Below are 18,905 nucleotides of genomic sequence, written 5' to 3' on the forward strand. Positions count from 1 at the left end.
GGCAGATGCTTAACCGACTGAGCCACCCAGGTGCCCCAAGAGAGACAATCTTTTTTTTTTTTAAGATTTTATTTATTTATTTGACAGAGAGATAGAGAGCACAAGTAGGCAGAGCGGCAGGCAGAGAGAGAGAGAGAAGCAGGCTCTCTGCTGAGCAGGGAGCCCGATGTGGGGCTTGATCCCAGGACCCTGGGATCATAACCTGAGCTGAAGGCAGATGCTTAACGGACTGAGCCACCCAGGTGCCCCAAGAGAGACATCCTTTTTTTTTTTTAAGATTTTATTTATTTATTTGACAGAGAGATAGAGAGCACAAGTAGGCAGAGCGGCAGGCAGAGAGAGAGGGAGAAGCAGCCTCTCTGCTGAGCAGGGAGCCCGATGTGGGGCTCGATTCTGGGACTATGGGATCATGACTGAGCTGAAGGCAGATGCTTAACCGACTGAGCCACCCAGGCGCCCCAAGAGAGAGACAATCTTAAATAGGTTTCATGCCCAGCATGGAGCCCGACGGGGGGCTCGATCTCACAACCTTGAGATCATGACCGGAGCTGAAATCAAGAGTCAGAGGCTTAACCGACTGAGCCACCCAGGGCCCCCTCCCTTGTAATTTGAAGTCTACTGATTTTTCTTCCCCTTATTTGTAAGCTCTTTGAAGCCAGGATCTGTGTCTTTCCTCTTTGTCCCCAGAGTCTAGCTTGGGATCTTACAATAAATGTTCTCTCGAAGGCAAAGAGGGCAGAAAGAAATAACCAAATGCAAGTGTGTTAAGGAAGAATGCAGGAACGAGGAGGAGGAGGAGGCCGGACACAATGGCGAAAATAGACCAGATGTCCTAGGGCCCCTTCCAAACTTGAACTCTGATGAGTCTCTAGGATGAGGAAACTGAAAATTAATAATGAAAGAAGACTTATGTTGTGATTCATCTCATTCATTTTGCTCCCTCTTTTCTCTGTTCTACAAAGAGAAGGAAGATATATTCAGAGCCTGTAAGCCAATGGTGTTAGATGTGCCATCATTTAATTATTTGCCTATTAAAGCCCAGCAATGCCCGCTTCGTCCTTCTGTGCATCTCTTCCCTGTTACCTGCCTTCTCACGAAGGGGTGAGGGGGAAGAAAAGACGCACTGGAGGAATATGTGTTTGTTTCATTTGGGCCTCTCTTGTATCCTCTAATAACCCAGCAAACTGGTAATTCTTATTCCTTGCTGAATTACAAAGGATATATTATCCCTGCCCATTCTACTGCCGGAGAATAATGGTTTGGGGAAGGAAGAGAAAAGAACATTATTTTTCCAGGCCTCTTTTCCAACAAAGAGGAAAAAGCTATCACCAAAGGGCTATGTGTTTTGCTAGGCACGGATTCTTTCTCTTTGGCAATATCTAAAATCCTCAGGTGAACCCAGAAATTCAACTTTTAGAAATATCTTCTACTGAACAAAAAGTATGAATAAATGAGAACATCGATATGTGACACTTTTATGCAATATTATTTGAAGGGGAAAAAGACGAAAACACCAGAAACCGCTTGGATATGTATTATAGGGGAATATGGAAATAAAATATGGCATATCCTAAACTATGGATATTACGCATAAAAATAATCAGTTAAATATAGATATATTTACCCAGAGAAATGTTAATGAAATATAGGTGAAAAACAGCAAGTTAGTTTATGAGTTTATACAGTTTCATGTCAAAAGAGCATGACAAGGGGCACCTGGGTGGTTCAGTCTATTAAGCATCTGTCTTCGGCTCGGGTCACGATCCCAGGGTCCTGCTCAGCGGGAAGCCTGCTTCTCCCTCTCCCACTCCCCCTGCTTGTGTTCCCTCTCTCACTTTGTCTCTCTCTGTCAAATAAATAAATAAAATCTTTAGGGACACCTGGGTGGCTCAGTCGGTTAAGCAGCTGCCTTCAGCCTGGGTCATGATCCCAGGGTCCTGGGATCGAGTCCCACATCGGGCTCCTTGCTCAGCAGGGAGCCTGCTTCTCCCTCTCTCTCCCTCTGCTTGTGCTCTCTCTGTCAAATCAATAAAATCTTAAAAATAAATAAATAAAAAGTAAAATCTTTAAAAAAAGAGTATGACAAAAATCTCTAAATATGTGAAAATATATATATGTGTACCTATATCTGGTGTATGTGTACTAGATATATTTAAACACACACACAGAGATAAGGTTGTGAAAAGATATAAAAAGATATAGAGAAATGTTCACATTTGTTAGGGTGGGGGGTGGCAGATTAAGTAGAAGAGAATATTGTTGACTGTGTCACACAATGGTACTGTTTGGTTTGTTGCCTCAAGCTAGCATTACATTTGTACTTCAAAGTAAAATCCCCAAAAGTGCACACACACACACACACACACACACACACTTGAAAGGATAAAAGTCTTCACCTGATGCTTTCAGTCTAAAAACCATTCTAATAAGGAGGAATCCTTTCACTCCTCTGAGAGGCTCCCTGGGTTCGCTTGTTACAGCAATAGACCTGGAAAAAGAAGGGAGACCCAGAGGCTAACACCCTCAGGCCGGACTGCATAATCTTCCCTTAAATTGACCAACCTGTGGAGTAACAGCCTGGAGGGCTGGGGAAGCCCAGACTCCGGAATGGTCCATCAGAACTCGGTGCTCTCAGGGAAGGATAAAAGTAGAGAAAAGGCTGCCTGATTGCCTCTTGGCTCTTCCCCAAAGGAGTTGCTCATGGTGGGAGTGGGGTTTTTCCATGGCAGAGGAAGAGGAAAAATCAGATCACATTTCCTACAGGCAGAGCCCTATTTATTCAGGGAGATCTTGGGGCCCTTGCTGCTCATAACAGGAGCATGCTCCCTGGGTCCTGGCCTTGATGTACACCGTGAGAAATCTTTTCTCTCTTTCCTCCTCTCCTTTCTTTCTTTCTTTGCTTTTTTTTTTCCCCCCTGGTCTTAAGTTTGTAGGTGTTGCTCCCTAAAATGCAAAGGTTCTAGAGAAGTGCCATGTGTGGCCATTATTAGACCAAGTGCAAAATGTGTTCTGTCATTTCATATAATCCTCATGACATCCCTAGGAAAGATTTACTGGCTGCATCACCTTTGATCAATCACTTAGCCCCTCTGAACCTCCATTTTCAGCCTCTGGAAAATGGGGATAACAACACCTCTTTCACAGAAGGTTTTTTTTTTTAAGATTTTATTTATTTATTTATTTGACACAAAGAAAGAGAGAACACAAGCAGGGGGAGCAGCAGGGGGAGAGGGAGAAGCAGTCTCCCCCCTGAGCTCATGGAAGATTTGTGAGGATTAAATGAGATGAGGGATGCAAAGTATACAGCACACAACAAATGCTTGATAAATTGTTAATTTACTCAAAATACATTTCTATCTTAAGTCCTTACACTATATATGCAGCTTAACCACACAAGGATATTGCATTCCATCTGAAAATCCGTGACAAAGAAGAATCTATGAAACTCCTGGTGCTTATATGAAGAAAACAAGACCCAGGAACTAAAATAACTGGAGAAGATCAAGGCTGCTCTGCAGAAGACCACTGAGCCAGATATCTCCCTGGCACAGCGCCAGGCCCGGAACCAGCAACACACAGCCAGTGGTCATGAAACTTTGATGAGACAGCCAGCCATCCGGTAGTGCAGGTGATGCCTCCAGAGCAGGCTTCCATAGCATCAGAAAGATAAATCCAAAGCACCAGCAGTCAGGAAAGAACGAGGGTGGGTTTTGAGCATTTAATCCATTCCCTTATTCAATAAACATTATAGAACACTTAGCATGTAACAGATGCGGCGCTCAGCCACTGCCCATAGAGAAAAGAGGAAGACATGATCACTGCCCAGCGGCAGCTCGCAGTCCAGCAGGGAAGACAAGAACAAGTCTTTGCAGGACAGTGGGGTGGGTGCGCAGATGGTGCGGGCCAGGTTTAGTGGAGGCACAAAGGACCAGAGAAGACGTCAGAAAATGACCCTCTTGTTTCTCAAATCGTACACTTGAGCAAGGCGCAAGATGTTCTGTTTAAAAAGGACTGGGCTGAGACTCAGGCTACAGCCTTTCTAAACCCTTCCTGCTTCTCTTCGGCTTTACACAAATATTTTCAACTCTCTGGGCCTTCATGTCTCAACTGAACTACATGTTTCTTAAGGTTTAGGCAGTGACCTAAGCTCTCTGTACATCTAAGCTTCCTTATCTGTAAAATGGGGATAGTAACAATACTTCCCTCCGAGGATGAAATGGCTTCGTATTGGTAAAAGTATCCAGAACAATGCCTGAGTCACATAAGCTTAAATAAAACAAATGTAACTATCCTAATGGTGGGTCACCAGGTCCGTATTGTAAACTTCTTAGCGAAAGTCTCTTCTCTTAGGAGACACTTCCAGGACCCTTACAAGCCCCAGCGGTGGGTCTTGTATCATCAGACCATGCAGCCCACCACCCTCCTTGTTGCTACCATCTACCAACCCTTGGGCCCCTGTAGTAGCTTCTGCTCATAGGGGACTATGCCCATCACAATCCCTGTGATCTCTTCAGCCACCAGTCTTCCAGGATCCTGCTCTCTCTTCATCCACTGACTTGTCATATTCTCTATCCTACCTGGGGAGCTCCTGCCCATGGGTCACACTCTCAACGCTGCCATTTTGACTTTTGACAATACGGTTTATTTTTACGTTTACTTGGAGCGTTCCCATTCATCCCTAGTTTGTACAGAGCTCTGTATAAAACATAGAGTGTTAAAGAGGTCTCTAGTTTTTCTGATGAAGGGACTAAATGAGTCATAAAGTAATGGGCTGGAATAATACTGTTAATGGCAAATTAAGTAAATCAATCCCATTCCTAAAACAGACAGATTTTTATTTTAGACATTTCTTAGTCGAAAGTCATAGTCCTAGGAGATGGAACAGGTAGTCTCTAACATTCAATAAATGGATGGAGTTGGGGAGAGCCTTTGTATTGAGTCGTTCAGAAAAAAAAGAATCTATGTATGTCAAGATTTTATTACTGCAAGAGACAGAAAATCTGTTAAAATTTAAGTAAGTCCCTGTCTTCGTTTCTAAAATATTCTAAATAAATTCTATTCTAATTTTTTTCTGAATAAAATATTCCTCTACTCCCTCTTCCTGTCTTCACCAGCCTTCCTTACTCTTCATCGTGGGCTTCTTCTCCCGTGGGTATCACCTGGAGAGGACAGAAGGGACTCCTCTATCTTCGGCCTTCGCTTTATGGGATTGGGCTCCTCCCTGAATCAGCTAGGAGCCTTGGGACCCTGCTGCAGCCCACCCTCAGATTCCAGCCTTCCAGAATCCTGATCTACTGACCCAGCCTCTACAAATGCATGAGGACTCCAAATTTCTCATTTATACTTGAATTCCTCACTGCGACTGAGAGCTCTTCTCTGAACCTCCGTCTATCTATTTGGGTCTTCACGCCCTGCTTACCCCTTGCTGGAGTCCCAGCTGTCACTAGTTGTGAGACCTGGGACAAGTAACCCTAGCTTTCTGAATCTCCATCTTATTCTTTTTTTTTTTTAGTTCAATATATTTTATTCATTTTCAAGTACTTACGATTTATGTTTCTCTTTCTCTGTGATCAAAGGCATAAATTGAGATGCCAAAACCATATTTTTCTGTGTGGCTTTCAACAGAGATAGAACCTGTAACCTATGCCACATTGAAAGAATGCTACCATAGTGAACTAACCAACTTAAAAAAAAAAAAAAAGGAAGGAGGGAGGGACAGAAGGAAAGAGGGAAGGAAGGCCGGAAGGACAGAAGGAAAAAGGATCTCTATTTTCTGCACCTCTTCAGAGCTGTTGAGAGGATATGATGTAGCGTGATGGGTAGACACCGGTGTGGATATAGATTAGGATATAAATAGAGATACCTAAATATTTAAGAAACATTAGTTCTCTTCTCTGCCTGCCGTTCACTCATCTCTGCCGTGTCCATTGCTTCAAGCTTCCTTGAGTCTCCATAAAAACCTGGGTTTCCCATTCTTCAAAGACAGTCCTATGTGTCTTCCAGGCCCTCTCCCTTCATCTTCCTTCCCAGGCTGCACCGCGGAGGCCCATAACAGGATTGCTGGGTGATTCCTGAGTGCACTGCAGTTTGAAAAGCACTTCACTAGATTATTCGTTGGGCTTCAACGCAAAGTCGTCACCTCTCTGCAAGTGCCACTCATCGTTCTATCCAACTTGTCCACTTACTTCCATCTGGGCACTGTTATTTACTTTCTCCTGGCTTCTGTCTACCCAGCCACCCACCCATCCATCCATCCATGCCTCCACCCACCCATGCCTCCATCCATCCTTGAATCTGTAAGCACAGTGAGGACTTATTATGGCAAGATACTCTCCTTCCTGATGAAGATAAAAAGACAAATCAACCCCACACATTCCTTTCCCTCGGAGAGCTCCAGTCTTGTGGAGAAGGTAGCTAGTTCATAGACAATTACAAGATAATGATGCATGCTATTTGTTCAGCAGTCACAAACATTTACTTCTTGCTAGGATAACAGTTTGGACAGGAAGCTAGGGAGCACAAAGTGGGGGGGCACCCCACTCAGCCAAGGAGATCAGCATTGACATCCAAGCTGCACTAACCCTTTAAGTCTCAGCCTACACATTCCTCCTCCAGGAAGCCTTCTCTGATAACCCCTTATCAGGTGCTCTATGCTCTATCCCACAGGAATCAGCCTGCCAAAATGCCAAGGAGATACAGCCCCAGTCTTGGAACAGCATGTGCAAAAGTCTGCAGGCCAATAAGATCATGGAGCATGTGGTATGTATATTAATATATCCCCTACATTGCCGTGATTTCTGTACATATCTGTCTCCCCTACTCATCTGTGAGTTCCATAAGCACAGGAGCTATGACTTGTTGACCTCTATATTTCCAGCACCTACCATAGTGCCTGGCATATAGTAGGTGCTCAATAAATATATGGACAGGACAACAACAGGAAGATAGGTTTGGAGACGAATTTCTTCTGGAGTTAGTTCGTTGTTCATCATCTTGGACTCCCTTCTAGAGCAGTAGGATAAGATCACACAGAGAAAATTGGTTTTGGTTTAAAATTAAAAAAACAGATTTTTTTAATCAAAGGGGAAAATTATGAATTATAGCAGGTATCTGAGTCCTCTGTGAGCTAAAATTATCATTTAAAAAAAATCTATCTCATTTATTGGTAACAGTCAAAAGGGTGGAGAGGATAAAGTTCAAGTGTGGCCAAATAGTAAAACATGAGCATATATTTTTGGTTTCATTGCCTCTCCAGTTTCAAGTCCAAGGGCACATATGTTCTTCACTAGAGACTCATATACATGACTGAGTCACAGCCCCTGTGTTACATTTCTTCTGTAGATAGCACAGAGTAGGGTGCCTCTTCTGCTCATTGCTGAGAAGGGAGCCTGAGGTCGGCTGGTTTGTTCTGGTTAGGTGAGCTAAATTTGAGAGGCCTTAACTCCCACTCCCTTTAAAAATTCTACCAGGATTATGAACTTTAGAGTCAAACAGACATTACAAATCTTCTAGCTCACCAGTTTCCAACTTGCAGTCCTTGGCTCCCTTAGAATTATTGCAAGAGGTCCATGAATCTATATGGGCATCCCGCACTGGGTGTAGACTGAATTATGGTTACACCTTGCCCAAATAGGTTATATTTTACAAATCATTGTATAGTGGTTTAGAACACTGACTCTGGAGCCAGACTGCCTGGGTTGGAATCTCAGCTCTACCATTACAAGCCCATGTGCCTTCAGGCAAGACATGTTTTGTGCCTCAGTCTTCCCATCTGTAAAATGGGTGTAATAACCATACCTCTCTCATAAGATTAAATGAGCTAATATTTATACAATGCTTAGCATAGCATCTGGAACATAACAAGCACTATATAAATGTTTGTTTAATTAAAGCAAAAAATTAAACTGGTTGTGGCATATTATAGCTGTAATAATAATTGTTTGTACACATACTTAAAATTGTCTATAAGGACATAGGAAAGCCATGTTGGCCTTTTTCTTAACGACATTGACAGTGCTGGGACAGCACCTAGGACAGGGTACTTGATGGACACTATTATGTGGGGTAGGCTCTCCACCTCTTTCCTCACTGCATCCCTCTGCTCAAGAAGCTATTATGGCTCCCTATTGCTTACTGCACCAAATCCAGGAGCTTCACGGCCTCAGCAACCTGTCCACATTTGCCCTCTCTGTCCCATGCATTCTCAACAAGGGCAATATCGCCCCCAAGGGAGCAAATATTGGTTCTTTGTTGGGGATTGAAAAAAAATCTTCCTCTTTTTATGTCTATAGCACACAAACAGATCCACAGTACATAACTGATATACAATGTATCTGCGGTATTAAGATTTCACTCGAGAGAAGTAATTAAGAAAAAATTCTAAAAAGGTTTCTGGGCAATAATGAATAAAACTTTAAGAAACACTGATCTAGACTTATTTCCCTCAACAGAAAGAACACTCACAGCATAAAGAGTTGAGGAAATCATTTTGTCTTGTCTTCGGTTCTAGGCTTCCAGAGGAGTAAAGGAAAGGAGATTGACCCCTGACCTCTGAGGCCATTTTCAGCCCTGACAGTAGATGCCCCCAAGAATCAGGTGTTCACAAGGTGACTTACATACCCAGAGACTTTGCCCCTGCACAGGTGAATTTCCTTCCCACCCACTGGCCTTTATTTACTCTTGTCGTTCCCCTCCCCTACATTCCCAGAACTTCTGTCTTCTCCTCCTCCCCTTTTGAGGCCACACCTCCTCTAGGCACCGCCTCCTGTTATAACAGTGCTGGCAGGGCTGTGTGAGCTGGGATTTGAGTGATGGATGGTTTCTGAAAGCCCTAGGAAATGAGATTTCTCACTGCCCCCCAGCACGGTGCTCGGCATGAAATAGACAATAAGTATTTACTGAGTGAAAAATGTATGAATGCATGAGTGAATGAATTATATTTCTGCATCTTTCTCTTTTCTCCTCCCCATCCTTATGCATAATGTTCAAAGCGGCAAAAAACCAAAACAAAATGAAACAACACACACACACACACACCGCAAAACCACTGGACAGGGAAGGTTGCTGTAGTTTGGGTTTCTCCGGAGGCAAACCATGAGACAAGAATCTGACTGTGAATGGTGTATTTGGGAGGTGATTCTGGGAAACACTGGTAGAGGAGTGGAGAAGTGAGATCAGGAAGGAACAGATACCAAAAAAAAGTTGTGATATTAAGCAAGTCACCACTATAGACAGCCAGAGCTTAATTTGACTGGAGAATTCTGGGAAGCAATGTAGTTACCCTCACAAGAGAGGAAGGGGTACTGATCCACCAAGTTCCATTAAACAATGTTTGAGAGCTGTGCCCAGGGGACACTAACTCCCTGGTAGTTCCAGCCTACAGCAGTTGAGGGCATATGGTCACTGGCATCTAGAGAATGCCCTCTAGCAAAGAGACCTGGGCACTGAGAGTTCTCTTCAGGCCAGAGACCAAGGAAACAATTAAGGCCCAGGGATATGGGGGGACCTTCAGCATCTGCTACAGGGGTACAGTGAGGAGGGAGAGAGAAGGTCTGCTTGAAACTTTCCTTTCTCCCCTTCTCCAGGTCTTAAGCACAATCCATCCCAAACTGATAGACTCTCTTACTTACATAAGACACCTTGCATTTTTAAATTTTTCTTTCACTTTTCTGAGGCATCAACCCAAAGAGGATACCCCTGCAATGTTGCACAGCTCCAGAAGGGGGCGCAATGTCCATCCCTGGATAGGGTTCCTGGAATTAGGAGGTGTCCTGCATGAGAGGCAGGGAGGGCCCCAGTGCTGGTTGTGGAGGCGTATTACTCTGTCTCCATTTGACAGCTAAAGACCTGTAGCACCCTGTAATCAGGGACAGAATGGGTGAGGAGATAAGCACTTCCGCAGAGGCCTGAACTCTTTTCCAGGAGGTGCTGTGTTTAGGATGTTGTGGTCTTGTTATGCGTGGGGCTCTATTCCTCCAGGTCCTTCCTGTCCAGTAGGACCCACCAAACCTAAGCCACTCCTGCCCCCATACTGCCCCCTGTGCAGCTCTGAGCAAGGTCAGAGGCAAAGAAACACAGCCCCCGACACTCGATCCCACGCAGAATTGGGCAGGAAAGGCCCTGAGCGTTAGACACTAACTTCCTGTAAGGCTGCGGACAAACCATGTAGCTTCTCGACCCTCATTTGCCTCGTGTATGGAATGGTTCAACCCTCCTGCTGACACTGACAGATAAGGCACAAGAAGGTGTTTTGTCAGACTGTAAAGGGCTATACAAAATATTATCACTTGTCGTGACTAACCTCTCCTTCCTGTAGCCCCTGGTGTGCTTGTGTCAGAGCCACACAACAGCACTTCCGCTTTCTCCATCACTGCTTTTCAGATGCCTCGCCCACGGTGGGTGCCATGTTCTCTCCCGTCTCCGCGCCTGCCGGCGAGCTAGTCCTCCGCTCTGTCTCTGTCCTCCTAGTTCCTCCCTACTCAACTCTCAGGACTCATCCCATGACACTGCTTCAAGGCGTTCTTCTTTTAAGTAGGCTGCACATCCACCGCGGAGCCCAACGCAGGTCTTGAACTCATGCCCCTAAGATCAAGACCTGAGCTGAGGTCGAGAATCAGACCGTTAACCGACTGGGCCACCCAGGCGCCCCTGGGCGTTCTTTCCTGACGCCGTCCTCTTCCGTGGGAGTCGGATGTCCCACCTCTGCGTGCCCAATGTTCCCTGAACTCCCCTTTGTTGTTTGTTGCCTTCTTTGTCTCCTCCACCAAAATGGAAACTCCTGCAAAGCAACAGGCCCCGATTAGTCTGCTAGGGCTGCTGTAACAAAATACCACAGACCGGTGGGCTTAAACAACAGAAATGTATTTTCTCACAGTTCTGGAGGCTGGAAGCCCAAGATCAAAGGTGTCAGCGGGGCTGGTTTCTCTGAGGCTTCTCTCCTTGGCTTGCAGATGGCTGCCTTCTGGCTGGGTCCTCATACGGTCCCGCCTTTGTGCAGGCCCTTGCTATCTCTTGGTGCATCCAAATTTCCTCTTCTAATGAGGACACAAGTCAGATTGAATTATAGCCCACTCTGTTGGCCTATTTTAACTTAATCACTTCTTTCAAGGCCTTATTTCCAATTATAGTCACATTCTGAGATACTAGGGGCTAGGGCTTCAATAGATTTGGGAGGATATAATATGGCCCATAACAATATGTGCACATGTTCTCTTTTCAGCAACCTCAGCCAACAACTAAGCAGGTGGGGGTACTAGGGCCTCACTGTTTTTGCCCAATGGGGGACTCTTCTAATGGGCAATCTTTGTTCCAAAGATTCCCTGTAGGTTGTCCCAGACTTTCTCAGATCTAAATCATGGCCTGAGCCTCTCCTAGCACAAGCCTGCTCTTCCCTCCTTGTGTCTTCTACAGGCATTATCCCCAGCAAACCTCTTGCACCAGTAACTCTGGTTCAGTGGACCTTACTGACAGAGTTTTACACACACACACACACACACACACACACACAGGTAACGAACCCATGGGTATGACTAACACCTAAGCCCTCCATGCAGCATGGAAAGACCTACTCAGTTAGCTAACTAACAGAGGCTAAGCGCCTACTCTGTGCAGGAACATTGTTCCTCTCCCTCAGCAAAGCCCTGTGTAATGAGGAAGACAGAGAGGAAAATAAGCCAGCAAAATACAGTGTGATATCTTTGTGTATACATGCATGCTTCTAATTGTTTAAGTAAATAGAAACTTCTAATGAGTTCCCAATGTTCTCATCCTACTGTTTTCTTTAGTTGGGTGAACATCCTCCTGCAATCTTGTTCTTGTTTATTATTTTGCTTTGCAAAGTCTTCTACTTCTGACACAACAAATTTAAACTTGAATGCACATCCAGTTGGGGAATTCTGATAAATTCTAAGTTGGGGATTTGAATTAATGAGTTCCTGAATAACAGAGTTGATTATATTGTCCATAGTGTTCCAGTTGCTGGTGTTTTGCTGGTTTTGGCCCTGGAATGACTGATAAGCAGCAGATCTAATGATGACAGTAATGACTGAGGTCCAGAAATAATAAGACTTAAGCCATAGTCATATTAAAGCCAATAACAATAATAAGCATCTACCCATACATTAAGGTATGGGTACATTACATACAGAGCTAATACAAATTAGCTCACTAATTTGTACCTGTAACCTAAGAAACCACAGCAAGAGACTGCTGAGAGAAGAACAAAGAACACCACAGAGAAGCCAATATTCTGTAGTATCACAGTTGGATTTTAGAGCTCTGTTCTAAAAAACTCTAGAAGGATTTGTTGCCACACTTGGGGAGTTCACAGCAAGGTAGAAGTTGAGCCACGTATTAGGTGTCTGAATCACTTATGAAAGGGCCTGAATTGTATCTTTGACACAGAAGTATCTATGTATGCCAGAGCTCCTGGCATTTTATGTACATTTGCATATTATATTATACATTATAGTTTTATATATTATCTGTTATGTATCACCTACTGTGAATATAGATATCCACTTGTAAAAAATCTGGGTCCCTGTTCTCAGGCCTGTGTGAGAAGTCCAGCACCTCCCTGAGACTTCTGGGGGCTTGCTCTGCCTAAGAGGATGGCTGGAAGTCTCCTTCTATAGCTCACTTGGCCTCCCTGACACTTGCTTGATTCCTCTTGTCCATCCTGCACACCATTAAGCCTCAGAGGTTGTTGTCCCTTCTGACCCTTTGCACCCCTGCATCCCCATATTCTTTTTCCCCTTCACTCTTCGTAGCAGTACCAACACTTCCTGACTGTATAAGAATAACCAAAGCAGGTAAAGGGCAGCCTAAGTCAACTAAAGAATTCCTCTAAATCAACAATAAAAGGCAACCAGTTTTTTTAAAAAGTGGAGAAAAGAACCAGCCCAGAAATGAGAGTGAAGACTTCACTTACTAAATCTCTCCGAAAGAAATGGAAAAAAGGCTCAAAGTGAAATGGTTTACCCAAGGCCACAGAAAGAGTTGATGGCAGAGGAAGGAGAATTACTCAAGCTTTCCTAATTCCTGCTTGAGCCCTTCACCCTATCCCCCACCCCAACCACCAAATACCTGCCCAAGTCAGGTTGCTTCAGGACCACTGAGCCTTCCAGAATTTCCACACTGATTAGTCAACAGTGGAAAATCTGAAGAGATGCAAGTAAGAAAAAGAAACTAAACCAGGCCAGAAGAGCAATGCAACATGCATGGTGGGGGTCAAGTCCTCCTATTCCATCTTCATTTCCTGTGACAGGAAACACAGTCCCTGACATCCAGGCAGACTCTGAGCCTGCGAGCATGAGGAAGCTGGCCAAAGACATGGGTCAGCTGGCACTCAAGGGGGCAGAAGGACAGGCAGAGGTAGGCACCCCAGACAGGGAAGCTAGCAACCAGCCCGAGGGCAACGATGGGGCCCCCTCGTCTTGAGTCTGACCATGCCCACGGAGGGTTATTAAAGAGACCTGCTGTCCCCACCTGGTCAGGGAGCCCTGGCACCGGTCCAGCAGCCTCTTCTCCAAGCCCCTGTCCCAGGCAGGCCAGGCCAGAGTGAAAAGGCACCCCCAGAGGCCCGTGTGGTCCCCTACCCTGGGAAAGCTCTCCAACTGGACCCTCAGGCTCCACTCGCCCACCACCTCCTCACCTTGCCCTGGGTACACTTTCAAGACCCTGTAGCTGCAGGATGTTATTGATTCAGAGGGCACCTGGGTGAACAGCCTCCACAAGAATGCGCCTCCCCCAGTGGCCTGGGCAGGAACCACATCCCAGCTCTGCCCTGACTTCTCCCTAAGCCCAACCTTCTGGGTCAAAAACTTGTATCCCCCTTTAAAAAACAAAACAAAACAAAACAAAACAAAAACACACTTCTAACCTTTTTAAAAACTTTAAACCTTTTATCAGCAGAGAGGGAGGGAACTGATTTTTTTTTTTTTTTTGGAAGGCATTGTAAACTAACCTGACCATCTATGCAGCTCTGCATTTTCCTCATGCAGCTCCACAGACCCACTTCTAGGGAAGGGGTTTTGTGCTCAAAACTGTCTGATCAACTTTCAGTCCTTTCCAGCAAGATAAGTGACACCTAGGACCCAGGAAATAAGTGCTGATGATTTGTGGGGGAAAAAATAAGTAAAAATAAAAATGGAGAAGACTTGACTTCAAAATAGACATTTCAAAAAAGAGGACATACCAATCTCTAGTAAGCACATGAAACAGTATCCATAGGTGTTCATGTAAATACCCTGTAAATTTCTTTGGCTACCTCATCATTCATCAGGGAAACACAAAACCAAAGAAGATGTGATATATATACACAATAGAATATTACTCAGCCATCAGAAAGGATGAAATCTTACCATTTACACTGATGTGGATGGAACTGGAGGGTATTATGCTGGGTGAAATAAGTCAATCAGAAAAAGGCAATTATCATATGGTTTCACCCATATGAGGAACATAAGAAACCAGGGGAGGGAGGGAAAAACGGAATAGGAAGAAATCAGAGAGGGAGACAAACCATGAGAGACTCTTGGCTATGGGAAAGAAACTGAGTGTTGCTGGAGGGGAGGTGGGTGGGGGGATGGGGTAGCTGGGTGATAGGCATTAAGGAAGGCACATGTTGTGATGAGCACTGGGTGTTATATGCAACTGATGAAAGACTGAACTCTACATCTGAAACTAATGATGGTCTATGTGTTGGCTAATTGAATTTAAATTAAAAAAAAAATCAAACCAGGAGAGGTGCCTGGCTGGCTCAGTCAGTAGGCCATGTGACTCTTGATCTCAGGGTGGTGAGTTCAAGCTCCATGTTGGGTGTAGAGATTACTTAAAATAAATCAATAAAATTAACGACAATAACAACAACAAACATGGGATGCCATTTCAAAGCAACCAGAATGGCTAAATTTTAAAGGGATGGCAAAATAGCAAGTGTTAGCAATGATGCAGAGCACCTAGAACTTGCATACGTTGCTAGTGGGAGTATATGATGGTACAGTCCGTTTGATAAACTGTCTGGCAGTTTACTGTAAAGAAATATACCCACACTAAACCCCAGGAATTCCAGTTCTAAGCATACCCGAGAGAGAGAAAATGTATGTCCACAAAAGACTTGTGCAAGAACATTCATAGCATCTTTATTCCTAACAGTGAAACCTGTAAACAAACCAAATGTCAGTCCAGAGGAGAATGGTTAAGCCAATTATGGTATTTTTGTACATTGAAACATAATGAGAAGAAGAAGAACTACTGATATACATATGGACATTGATGAATCTCAAAAATATTATATTGAGCAAGACACAGATGAGTACATACTGTTTGATTCCATTTGTAAATTTCCATGTGAAATTCAAAAACAGAACTAATCTATGCTGACAGAAATCAGAATATCTGTTACCTAGGGTGGAGGTGGGACAAAGTGACAAGAAAGGGACACTTTCTGGGTAATGGGCAAGTTCTCCATCTTAATTAGGATGGTGGTTAAAAGAGGATAAACAGGGGCGCCTGGGTGGCTCAGCCGTTAAGCGTCTGCCTTCAGCTCAGGTCATGATCCCAGGGTCCTGGGATCGAGCCCCACATCAAGCCCCGCATCGGGCTCCCTGCTCCACGGGAAGCCTGCTTCTCCCTCCCCCTGCTTGTGTTCCCTTTCTCGCTGTGTCTCTCTCTGTCAAATAAATAAATAAAATCTTAAAAAAAAAAGAAGATAAACAATTGTCAAAACTGATTGAACAGTACACCTAAGATCTGTGCAATTTATGGCATTAATTTATACTTTAAAAATCCTCATGCCTAGGCTACATCCTGGTCTAATTAATCAGAGTTTCTGGGGACAGAATGTAGGCGCCAGTATTTTTTAAAATCTTCCCCAACAAGGGCCTCACCTTCCATGACTGAAAATTCCACCATGGCATTTCCATTAAAAAACAAAATAAAACACTCTCGGGGCACCTGGGTGGCTCAGATGGTTAAGCGTCTGCCTTCCGCTCAGGTCATGATCCCAGGGTCCTGGGATGGAGCCCTGCATTGGGATTCCTGCTCAGCAGGGAGCCTGCTTCTATCCCTCCCTCTGCTTCTCCCCCTGCTCATGTTCTCTCTCTCTCTGTATCTCTGTGTCTCGAATGAATAAATAAAGAAATCTTAAAAAAAAAATAAGATAAAACACTCTCTTTGTATTTTTTAAAGGAGCCAAGTCAAACCAGAACCAAGTTAAAAAAAATACTTTTTTTTCCCCTATTCCATTCATATTTTTTAATGGATCACCACCGAGAATGAAAAGGAAAGGAACTAACACTTACTGAGCATCTACCATGTGCCAGGCACTGTACTCTGTGCTTTATACTCATCATCTAATCTTTGGAACAATCCTTTTGGTAATTATTACCTACATTTTGGAAAAGAAATCCTGAGAGTCCATAAAGATAGGTAATGTGCCCAAAATTTAAAAAAAGGGGGGGGGGCAGGGCACCTGGGTGGCTTAGTCAGTTAAGTGTCTGCTCTTGATTTCAGCTCAGGTCATGATCTCAGGGTCATGGGATTGAGCATTAAGGAGGGCATGTGACATAATGAGCACTGGGTATTATATAAGACTGATGAATCACTGAACTCCACCTCTGAAACTAATAATACACCGTATGTTAATTAATGGAATTTAAAATAAAGAAATAAAGAATTTTAGAGGGTTTTTTTCTTTTTTCTTTTTTTTTCAATTTTTTTTTCATTTAGAGGGATTTTAAAAGACGATTTAAATGAGCCATACTCTGTAAACTAGTCACTTAATTTCCAAATAGTTTGATCAGGGGAATGCTATAGACATAATGTGTCTGAGTGTCTTCAAGCTTTTAGAGACATCTTGGTAGGAGGTTAGAGGGAGATTGTCTAAGATGAATGTCAATAAGAATCATTGCAACAAATATTTATTGAGTGTCATGCACTGCATTAAACACTCTATGTTACTTCATTAATCCTTCAGCTTTATAAAAAAGGCACAGTTCTCACAACTATTTTACGATGAGGAAATTGAGGTTCAGAGAAGTTAAATAATGTCTAGGGATGCACAGCTAGGAAATGACAAGATGAAGATAAAGGCCAAGCTGTTGACTATAAAACCCTGGCCTCTGCAAGGAGAATGGCTCACCTTCTTGAGCATATATACTATGTGGGCACTGTTCTAAGCATATTGCAAGTGTTTAATCATTTGATCCTTGCAATAGTCCTATGAGTTGGGTACTAAAATTATCCTCATTTTATAGCAGAGGAAAAGGAAGCACAGATTAATCACCACGTAACTAGTTGAGCAACCATTCCTAAAGAGTGCTAATTGCTGACTGCAAGAAAGTAGGGGGAAGAGCTCCAAGGCCACAGTGAACTGTCCCCACTCTGACCTTTTCATTCAAAATTTACTCGGATAAAGACCGTGATCTACTGCCCAAATACGGGAAAGCATGAATGTGGTGGGGTAAGTTATACTGGATGGCAGAAAAATCCGGATGCAAAAAGATCTCAGTGGTCTGCAATAATGACCTCAATCTAACAAGATGTAACTGTGAGAGAATTAATCAAATCCTAAACAGGTCCAAAAAATAGATCAATCAGAGGCAAAATGAATAAATAGTGATACACGTAAAAGAATTGTGTAGAGTTTAGGTGACTGAAAGTGTGGCTTGAGTAATGGATGATAGCCAAAAGCTACCACTAGGTATCCATTCCCACCCCTGTGCGTGTGCACACACACACAGCATTTGGAAATTAAAAATAAGAACACCCTTTCAGAGTTACTACAAAATAACTAATAGATCAGGGCAGACAAAGACAGCATCACTAGAGAGGCTTTACTTTAATCTGGTTAAATGTATTATCATATCTGGGAAGAAGATTAGGGACACCAGTAGGGGGTTTGGTCAACAGTTGGAGCGAAGATATAGGCAAATCACATGAGCAAAGGGGAAAAGAATCCTAGATTCGTGAACACAAGCACTTAGTTCTTGCGACAGGTTTATCTTTGTAGAGTGCATGAATGTGGAATATTACTACAGATGAGGGGCAACACAACTGTTAGGACAACATTCTGGTCTTGAGAAGGAATTTAAGGACACTCTACCCTACCCTCATCGGAGGAATGTGTGACATTATCAAGAGTAAGGGTATTTTAGGACTATGGTGTTGGGTGTTAGAGGAAGTGAGAGGGTTGACTGAGATGCAGTGAGCAAAGAATTTAAGAGCTATTGTGATCCTCAAGCAACATGATCATGTATATAAAAAGTTACAAAAGGAACTTTTGTACACTGTTAGTGGGAATGTAAACTGGTATAGCCATTATGGAAAACAGTACATTATACAACTGTATAATTTAATTTCTTGCCTCGGGGTGCCTGGGTGGCTCAGTTGGTTAAGCGACTGCCTTCAGCTCGCGTCATGATCCTGGAGTCCTGGGATCGAGTCCCGCATCGGGCTCCCTGCTCAGCAGGGAGTCCACTTCTCCCTCTGACCCTCTTCCCTCTCGCGCTATCTCTCATTCTCTCTCTCTCAAATAAATAAATAAAATCTTTAAAAAAAATTTAATTTCTTGCCTCAAGAAATTAAAAATAGAACCACCATATCCAGAGACAAGAAAATCTCTATTTCAAAGAGATTTCTACTCCCATGTTCACTGCAGCATTATTCACAATAGCTAAGACATGGAAACAACCTGTTTGTCAATGATGACTGGATAAAGAAAATGTGAGATAGGGCTGCCTGGGTGGCTCAGTCGGTTAAGCGTCTGCCTTTGGCTCAGGTCAAGATCCCAGGGTCCTTGGATCGAGCCCCACATTGGGCTCCTTGCTCAGCGGAGAGCCTGCTTCTCCTTCTCCCTCTGCCTCCCTCTTCCTGCGGCTCCCCCTGCTTGTGCTCTCTCTCTCTCT

At 43.7% G+C, this 18,905-nt stretch overlaps 1 protein-coding gene and 1 pseudogene across 1 annotated transcript in view; one reads left to right on the forward strand and one right to left on the reverse strand.

Annotated features, from left to right (window-relative positions):
* Nucleotides 1–18,905, reverse strand: part of AK4 (adenylate kinase 4) — a 118,692-nt gene that overhangs the window by 90,636 nt on the left and 9,151 nt on the right. The gene's annotated exons all lie outside the window — the stretch shown is intronic.
* On the forward strand, nt 13,218–13,437 carry LOC114208430 (cAMP-dependent protein kinase inhibitor gamma pseudogene; annotated as a pseudogene).

The sequence above is a fragment of the Eumetopias jubatus genome, unplaced genomic scaffold (genome assembly GCF_037043125.1).
Source record: "Eumetopias jubatus isolate StellerSeaLion01/CBP00866 unplaced genomic scaffold, mEumJub1_p1.0 scaffold_4, whole genome shotgun sequence".
NCBI lineage: Eukaryota > Metazoa > Chordata > Mammalia > Carnivora > Otariidae > Eumetopias > Eumetopias jubatus.